The sequence below is a fragment of the Camelus bactrianus genome, chromosome 29, assembly GCF_048773025.1.
Source record: "Camelus bactrianus isolate YW-2024 breed Bactrian camel chromosome 29, ASM4877302v1, whole genome shotgun sequence".
NCBI classification, from domain to species: Eukaryota; Metazoa; Chordata; class Mammalia; order Artiodactyla; family Camelidae; genus Camelus; species Camelus bactrianus.
The window spans coordinates 14,140,910-14,151,377 of NC_133567.1; positions in this window are offsets into that span (position 1 = coordinate 14,140,910).

The window sequence follows — 10,468 nt, forward strand, 5'->3', positions numbered from 1 at the left end:
TTTTGTAAACCTTTAGTTTGTCCTTCATAACCAGAAAGTTCTATTTTAGACAAAATTACTCATTTTCCTTAATAAAAAATGCATCTTTATTTATATCTTTTAACTAAAAACCACATCACACAGAGTTGTTTCTCTTATTTCCAGTAGTTTTAATTGTATATGTTAATTAGAATTCTTAACCTTTAGAAACTTTAATTTCTAGTGAAAACTAAGAGGTAAACAAGTATAACCTGTCTTTCATATTTGCATTTTGTGGCTTTGTAAATACTTTTCATAATTTCTAGAAATGTATCTTTTTCATAGACAATTTCTCAGTGTGGCACTAAACATGTTTACTAATAGATCCCAATTTATCTTCAGTTTCTCTATAGTAAGAAGCCAACAATGGAGAAACCTGTATTCAGTAATTAAACTTGAGTACTTTTTTTCTTATTTGGGAATGATCCACATAGTCAATAAATTTTTTTTCATTTAACTTAATCTTAGCAAATCTTTAAGGTTTCAGGTTACCAAAAACATTTGAGAAACTTATTATAAAAATTCACCTAATTTTTTGATACTGGTCTTATTTATTTAATATACTACCTCTTAACAATTATATTTAGATTACTTATGAAAATTTTATCATACCAACTTATTTTTCGTGCAAAAAAATTGTAAGTCTAGGTAGAATAAAAGTACTATATTTAATGCTGATAACTCTAAAGATAGATCTGTTTTAATTAAACCAACAAATTTAAACTAGCTTTTATTTACTAACTATTATCTTAGGTCATGTGAACTTGGAAAACATTTGGGTTAGTTTCTGTTATATTTTTGAGAACTTTGGAATGCCCAATCCTTACAAACTTGTCTTCAAGCCAACTACAGAGAGCTCTTCTACAAATTAATTTTGTCAATACCATCCAGAGGTACAAAAATACCTTAATCTGCATTATATATAGACACACATAGATGCAAGCAGGTGACCTTAGAAGACAGTTTAATTCCCTAAATTCCAAATGACACTTTCCCCACTTTCTACTTTCCTTCTGATAATAATTATCTCCCTGAAGTTTGTATGTCAGTGAGATTACCTAGATAGGAGTTCACGTTTATATCTCAAAGGCACAAGGACAAGCCTTTTGAGATAAACAGGAGAGGTTTGGGATCTGGCGAAAAAGATTTTTAGACTTTGACTTGTTTCTGAAGCCGCACCTCTGGTCCTGTAAAGACTAGATTTGTAAAGTAAGAACAACTGTTTTTAATACCTCGAAGAATTAGGTTGTCACTTAAATGGTATTAGAGGAATGACACTCCCATCCACCTATTATTGGAGTGTTTCTTTCCTTCTGGGTACATTTAACTGAGGGGAAAAGGCCTAGAAAATACCTATCAGGCTCTGAATGTCAGCTTCCAGTTTGGCCACTTTTCTGATCATACAGTGATTAAGTCCTTTGAAATATCTTGTCAGGTTTTAACCAGAATGAACAATAAATATTTTTGGCAATATTGAATGACCCCCTTAATTTTAATTTTAGTTTCCCTGTGGCTGTTTAAGGGAATAACATAGCTGTTAACCAGGAAACCCCTCAGAGTCCTGTGAACTTTGGAAGGGGCCGATACAGGGACAGTTAACTTCATGTTGAAGAATCTGCATAGGGCCTTTGAGGATAATCTCTTTTCCAGCATTCCAGTTGATTATAACTGCGACATAGATTTCTGGGCCAGGGTTTTGATAATGGACATCTAGGAGGGTGTACTGAGGGCGGCCTAGGTGTTATTTTGGGTCTCTGGCCCTGGAGCTGTTGTAGCTGTAAAGCTATTAGCCTGGCAGGTTTCTGGATCCTTTAAGAGTGCTCAGCTGTCGTCAGGACTTCAGTCAGGCTACAGGCCTCCCATTTTATTTTCTACTGTTTTGTAATGGCTTTTAAAAGACCAGTTGCTATTTTGTGAGCCCTTTCTGGTCCGGGATCTGGAATATTATCCTTGGGGGTTTGCCCTCTGTTGGGACAACTGACATCCTTCAGAGCCTGATGACCCCCATTCCTGGGCTCCCAGATGCCTGACATTCTTTGCTGGGCAGTTTCCCCGAGCAAACTGACAGCCCCAGGTGATGCCCACCTTATCAGGGTCATAGACCCCACTGCCCTTCATAGACCCTAAACCTCTTACCTCACCTACAGCCAATCAGAGACTTGTGCACAAGCTATAAGGCACCTTGTGACCTGACCTTATAAAACACCTCAACAACAAGCCCTCGGGGATCACACGGGCACCTCTTGTCTGTGTGGCCTGCTGTTGTGTATGGCAGTGCACCCTAATGAACTCCTTTCTACTCCCATACGTTATCTCTGGTAAATTCTTTTACCAACCCGAGCATCACCATGTCACTGACCGGCCACCTCAATGTGTCCCACTATACCCTCTTGCTTCCTACATCCAGTTTTGGGCTTTCCCAAGTCCTAGCAACATGTGTACAAGCTGAGGAAGATCTGGGAGCCTGGGGTCATAGGCCCCCAAAATAACTCAATTCTTCAAAAACTTTTGGGGTTGCTCCCTAGGTTTGGGAATTTCTTTTACTCTATGTGAGGGGGTTCCTCTGTGCCTCGGATCATTTTGTCCTCAGTGGTGACTGTCTCATAGTCTCCTCAGGGTGGAAAGGCAGTTCAGAAAGAGAGAGTTAGGGGTATGTGCGTGAGGGCTGCGGTGAGAGAGGGAAGAAGTGCGCTGCACATCACTAGTAGTTTTGTTTTAGGTACTTCTTACGTGTCTAATTTTGTATCAGCTTTTTGCAATGAATCTTTCAATGAAGCTACTTTGGAATTTGCAGGCTTTTGCATAGCTCTTGCTTTAAAATGCACCTCTTATATGATCTTACCTATTTGAAACATTTCCCCGAGGACCATTGTAATTCCCTGAGGGCTAGTAACAGTCTGGTAGGTTCTTGGCCACAAAAAGAGTTTAACCCACATTTCTATCCAGCCATGTTTAGTTGTAAATGAAGTACAACTCACATTTCTGTTCGATCGTATTTTGGACCCCAACCTGAAGCTATAAAGTCAGGCTCTCAGGACATAAAACAAGCTTCTGCATAAAACAAGACAAACATGTGCACCTTAATATGTCAGCAGTAACCTAGAGATGTTACTCCATCCTGGACTTTAACAGTTCCCAATGAGGAATCTGGGGAAGGAATCCAAACAATTGGGGAATTGCAGACAAATGTCAGGAGTTCCTAACATGGAATCTGGGAATAGAATCAAGGGCTGGGGTTTTCCACCATTGGCAATAACCAAAAGATATTGCTGCATCCTGGGAATTGTGGTCTGAAAAGGTTAGGGGCTTGGCTTTGAGTTGATCTGTCTGCCAGCTCAGTTGGGCTCCATGACAGAATCCCTCTGCTAGCTCAAGCTGACCTGCCTGCCCTGCAAAGGAAAGCCAAAGAGATTCGGAGTTTGAATACAAAAAGAGTGGAGCTCAGCCGAGAGGAACTTAGCAATGGCCCTAGGAAATGGTGAGAAAAACAGAACTCCAAGGATTCTCTGGACACTATACCTATGTTTCTGGTTGTCCCCAAATGCAGTTGGAAACTCACTTCAATCTCACCACTGCCACCAAATATATATAAAACAAAACAAAACTCAACCAAATAAATATAAAGATCTAAATGTCTTTACTCAGTGATTTGTGAATCAGACAGCATCCCATCCAGCAACTGGAAGGATATGCCCAGGGGTTGTACAAAATGGAAGGCTTTTATAGGAAGAATGGTGGGCAAGGGAGCCATTAGAAAAAGAAAGGAGAGGATAATTTTTAGGCCACAACATCTTTTTAGGGGGAAGGGAATTGCAAGGATCTTTCAAGCAGATGCCTGTTCTTCCTCAGGGGGATGGAGAGGGCCCATCTGACAGATTACCTTACTGGTGCTTGACCAGAAAATTCCAGACTGGTCAATTATCACCTTTCTGGGGAAGGTCAAAACTGACTCAGTTATTAAGTCTAGGTTTGCCATCATGGGCTTTAGCGCAGGTGACACCATTTTGGGCCTGTGGTTTTCCCTTTAACACTGGCCAAGACAGCAGGTTTATTAGAAATTTTATTCATTTGTTCTGGTGAATGTGTACTTTTTAAAATATGGTTACTGTATTTTCTTTTTTGTTATAAAGTTTTGTTTCTTTTATTTATAGATTGTAGGTATCCAGACTTCTCAGTTTTTTCCTTGTAGCTGAATATTTCAGGTCATTGTTTGCACTGTGTATCACACCTTTCCAGTAACTGGTAGCAGCAGAAGTGGAAAGCCCAGATGACAATAAGACATCCAAAACATCCCTGTAAAATAGAAGATATTTTAGAACTTGTGGGTCTTTAATATGTTCACCTAATAAATAAATCTAGTATTTTTCTTGGTGAATGAAAGTTGAAGGTGTTAAAAAATATATTCTTTTCTTGTGAGAGTATGTGATATTGGCACAATAATGATGGAAACCCTGTTTTCAGCTCTTGGATGTTCATCCTTGTTCTCTAATAGAAAGCTGACCTGGGAGAGGGATTCTAAATATTGAATAGATTCATATTATGAATAGCTTCACCTGTTTCAAGTGTAGCAAATCATTCCAAGTCTGATTCCAAGTATTTTGCATGTAAGCGATGGTCTAGTCTCAGAAGGAATGGCTGGTCATAGGAAATAATAATTAGCCTCAAAAGAGATTAGATTGCATTTTTAAGTGACACAGCCCTCTGTTTCTTAGAAAGAGAGCAGATCACTTTAGATAATTTCATTACTTTTTGGTAAGGATTTTTTATTAATGATTTTATTTATTCTCAAGAGTGCCTGGAATTGTGGTTCTTCAGTGAACTAGGTGGCTGGACCAATTATCCAGCCATCAAGACCAACTGAACTTCAGCCTTCCCTCCCTACTCAGGAATCTCCCCATTCCTTAGTTATTTAGTGTTTCCATGGCTTCCCCTCACTGTTTCTGGAACCCTGGGGAGCAGTGTTAAGTAGTGGTTAAAAGCATGAATTTGAGTTTCAGACAGACCTCAGTTTAAATCTTGGTTCTGCTATTTAAATATTACATAACATTGAGAATGACTCTTTCTTCATCTATAAAATGGACATCCCAACAGGCACACCACCTCATGAAATGGTCATGGGGGTTCAAATGAGATGATGTATGTGAAGTACCTGGGAGTACCTGCACACAAGGGGGATGCACTCAGTATCAGTCCCCTGCAGTCCTCCACACAGAGACCCATTTCTTCTGCTTACTTTTCCCATTGGAACAAATGTAACAAGGATTTACACATCGATATCAATACCTGGTAAAACTGAGTTTCAAGGAAGTTATGAATCTTTTCTAAGATGGTAGAGTAAATGGCAAAATCGAGGATTAAACCCAGGGTGGTCTGCATGACCTTGACCACTACACCAGACATGCACACACGCGCGCACACACACACACACACACATATATGTATGGTTTTTTGTTTGTTTATGTTAAAGTATAGTTGTAAGTTGTGCCATTTTCTGAATGCACTGCACTCTCAACGTTGGGACCTGAACATTTAGACAAAAGTAGTATATTTTTGGAATTTGTTTTTCAGCAATTTATATTATAGAACCTGGGGATAGGGGTGATACCCAAGGCTTGAGATCTAAAAATATGCATATACATTGTTAACACTTGTGCAAATATATACATATCCATACAGATCTTTTCATAGAATGTTGTGTTGGGGCAAATGCACCATTAACAAAAATATTTCACATACTAAGCACAAAGTGAATCTTAACAAATATCAAAGAACTTTTGTGCATGGAGAGAAACTATACTCTGAGTACAGTGCAATTAAATTAGCAATGATTACTCAAAAGATATCCTCCAAATACTTTTGGACTATTAAAATCCTTCTAAGAAATTAATGAGTCAATAAAAAAAATCATAATTAAAATCATAGTTTTGAATATAGAAGAAATTCCAATTAAAATATTTGCATATCAAAACTACCAGTATGCTAGAAAAATATATCAGAACCAACGGTTGTTTAGCATAGGAATGCAAGAACGAGTTAATATTAAACACTCTATTAAAGTAAGTTAGCACAGTAACAGTTGAAATATTGCATTATAAATTAAGGGAAAAAATGACAGCCTATTAAGATAAAAATTGGGGAGGAAATTGGTTGTGATGTGGAAAAAATAAGTTAGGTTCCAAATTCACACTATACACAAAAATAAACTCCAAATGGCTTTAGGAATTCAACTCAAAAAGTAAATTAGTTTTGAGAACAACTTTAATGTCTCTCAAAAGAGGATAATATTCATACAGTAGAATACAATAGAGCAGCTAAATAGATGACCAAAACACTACATTTATGAAGAGTGATGAATCTCTAAACTATAAAGAAGAGGAAAATAAAGTCACAATTGTGACAACAATTTTGTAAATATAGGTAATGAAATTACAACAACATACAAGGGAAAGGACTGACATCAACCACAAGCCAGTAGTGCCCCTAAGTACTGAGAGAAGGGAACAGTGTGGACTAGGTGGGAATTTAACTATATTTTGTATGTTCAATTTCTCAAAAGAATGTAAAGCCAATATGATTAAATGTTAATATTTGCTAATAAGGGATGGTAATTAAACAAGGTCCATTATTTTATATACTTTTCTGAATGCTTAAAATAATTTAAATTAAGAAAACAAAAAAGCAATTTATGTGCATCACAGTCAAGCTAACCTTATGGTTATTTGTGTGTGTGTGTATGTGTGTGTGTGTTTTCTTATATACTTTAGGAATTAATCCCTTATCAGATATGTGTTTTGCAAATACTTTCTCCCATTCTGTAGGTTGCCTTTTTAGTCTGTTGGTTATTTCCTTTGCTGTGCAGAAGCTTTTTAGTTTGATGTAGTCCCACATACCTGTTTTCGCTCTGGTTGTCTGTGCTTTTGGTGTCAAATCCTAGAAAACATTGTCCAAAACCCATGTCAGGAAACTTTCCCTCTAAGTTTTCTTCTGTAAATTTTAAAGTTTCAAGTCTTACATTTAAATCTGTAATCCATTCTTAGTTGATTTTTGCATATGATGTAAGATGAGGGTCCGATTTCATTCTTTCACATGTGGATATCACTTTTCCTAACATCATTTATTGAAGAGAGTATCCTTTCCTCATTGTATTCTTAGCACACTTGTTGAAAATCAATTGTCTGAATATATACATGTATATTTCTGGGCTCTTGATTCTATTCTGTTGTTCTATGTCTGTCTTTATGCCAGTGTCGTACTAGTTTAATTAACTGTAGCTTTGTAAAAAAACTCTGAAATCAGTAAGTATGGTGCCTCCAGCTTTGTTCTTCTTTTTCATGATTGATTTGACTATTCATATTCTTTTGTGGTTCCATATGGATTTTAGAATTGTTTTTTCTAGTTCTGTAAAAAATGCATTGGGATTTTGAATTGGATTGCATTGAGGTTGTAGATTACTTTGGATAATATGACAATTTAACAATATTAAGTCTTCCAATCTATGACCATGGCTTTCTTTCCATTTGTTTGTATCTTCTTTAATTTCTGTCATTAATGTTTTTATAATTTTCAATTTCAATCTTTCACCTGTTCAGTAAAGTTTATTCCAAAATATTTTATTCTTTTTGGTGTTATTATAAATGAGATTGCTTTCCTCATTTCTTTTTCAAATAATTTGTTGTTAGTGTGTAGAAATGCAACTGATTTTTGCATGTTAATTTTGTATCCTAAGACTTTATTGAATTTATTAGTTATAATAGTTTTTTCATGAAGTCTTTAGGATTCCTTATATGTAAGAGCAGGCCAGTTTTACTTCTTCCTTTCCAATTTGGATACCCACTTTTTTTTCCCCCTTGCCTAATTGCTCTGGTTAGGACTTTCAGTACTATCTCAAATAGAAATGGCAAGACTAGGCATCTTTTCTGTGTTCCAGATTTTAGAGGAAAGCTTTCAGTTTTTTATCATTGAGTGTGAGGTTAGCTGTGGGCTTTTCATAAATACCTTTATTTTGTTAAGTTCTTCTTTCTATTCCTAGTTTTACCATTAAAGTGTTTTGAATTTTGATAAATGCTTTTTCTGAATGTATTGAGATGATCATGTGATTTTTATCTTTTATTTTGTTAATATGGTATATCTGATTAATTGATTTTTGTGTTGAACCATCCTTGCATCCTAGGGATAAATCCCACTTGGTCATGTTGTGTAATCCTTTTAATGTCCTGTTAAATTTTGTTTGCTAGCATTTTCTTAATGATTTTTTGTATCTATATTCATCAGGGATGTTGGCCTGTAGTTTTCTTGTGGTGCTTTATTCTGGCTTTGGTAATGAGGGGAATGTTGGCCTCATGAAATGGGTTTGAAATGTCCTTTCCTCTTCAGTTTCTTGGAAGAGTTTGAGAAAGATTAGCATTAATTCTTCTTTAAATGTTTAGCAGACCTTATTTTTTTTAGCAGATCTTATTTTTAAAGATAGTATCGCCACTTAACTGCTATGTAATTGAGAGTGTAAATATAGCCACCTCATATCTTTTCTCATCTTTAAATGGGAAAATAGATGTAAAGTCTTACCACAGAGTATGGGATATAAATGAAGCTCCATTAAAGGTAGTTTTTCTTTCCCTCTATCTCAATAGGCATATAAGGAAAGCTCAATAAATATTCATAGAAATTTTAAAACTTGTCTACACACAAACACTCATAATTTACATATCACTGTAACAATAAAATCTCATTTTTAGTTGGTATCTGGCAGTGAATAGTACCTGATACAAGCTTTTATCTTTTTATACAATAAGTAACATAATTTATTATTATATAAAAAGTGACATTTTAAAAATATTTGATTAGTGATTTGTTATAACATTTACAAAATTGAATTAGGATAATAAATTGTTATCTTTATTAACACATTAATATATTTACAAGATTAACCTCTTAACTTTAAAAATAACATTTTTATTCAAGTATATTACCAGAAATTGTTCAGTAAATCCAAGAACCATGATTACAGCGTTAAGCTATAAGCTGTTAACAAAAAACTATGATGCTCTTTTTCTGGAAGGCTTCAAATCAAAATGATTCAGATCCTTTCCAAATATACTTTTCTGGAATAATTTGTTCTGTTTTATTTTATATATTTAACCCTAAATTTTATGAGTAAAATTCCAAAATACCTGATGGGTAATGAGACGTTTCCACTTTATTTGCATTCTACACTGAGCAATTTATTCTTCCATTTCATTTACAAGATCACTTAAGAAAAACCTAAACTAATGAAATTTAACTTTTTTTAGACATATTGACTTCCTAAAAAGTTGAAACTGAGTTTCCAACCTACTTCGTTTGTTATGCTGGAATTTTACCAGTGTTATACTTTCCCTTTCAATATATTATGCATAGGTAAGGCCAGTGCATACCTGGAGATTGAGGACAGATTTTCAAATCTATTTTCAAATGTCCAAATGTTCTGACTGTAACTTAGCAGGTTATAATTAAATATTGTTTCTATCCTTGATTTCTAGGAACCTCCTTAACAGCATTAGTTTTATCAGTGACTATGTAAAATACAGTACAATTAAACATCTTAAACTTACAACTTTATTTACAATAGAGATTTCTTTATCTCACTATATTATAAGGAATTTCCTAATTTTGATAATATTCAGGTTGATTTTCAAAATGTCAGTGTATGCAAATATTTTCATTTGGTTATTTTCACTAGTGTATTTGTCTAAATATTACCCATCAGTGGGATTATCTGCAGCATAGTTCACACAAATAAATGCATTTAACTTAAGTTAGTTCATATCAACCTCATTAAGTTAGCTTTGGTTCATTTGTGGTTCTCTGTAGTACTATTACTTTTCTCCTCACTTTTAAAATGAGTTGCTTAAAAAAAAATAACAAAAAAAAAGCCAAATGAAAATCACTGTGTATGAAATATTCCTGTTGCCTTGTAAAATTAGCGACAATAAGATTTATGAAGCTAATGATATATCAGTTATTGGCTATGGAAATGGCTGGGTGCTTTGACAGGTAGGCACATGCACATATAGAATGAGTGTAACTTGATCTAGATGGAATTTCACTTTGAAAGAAGTAATTTATTGCATATATGATCCATCCGATCTGATAAAGGAAAAGTATTCACCGCCAAAATTATAGTACCTCCTATAAAGAAATTCTTAGATGAATGTTCTGTGCTATTTTAATATTGAACAGATTGGTCTTTTCTTAGATCCTTGTCAAATAAAATAATTCTTCATCAGACTAAAATGAAATTGCATATTTTAAAAATAATTGAAGATGAGCTTTCTTTGGGTCAAAGGGTAAAACTTTTTTTTAACTTAAATGAAAATTATGTAATTGAATATGAAAAATAATTTGTAACTATTATCAAGATTCTCTTTCAAAATTAACTCAGCTTATGGAGTTTAGCACAAATTCTTTTCTATGT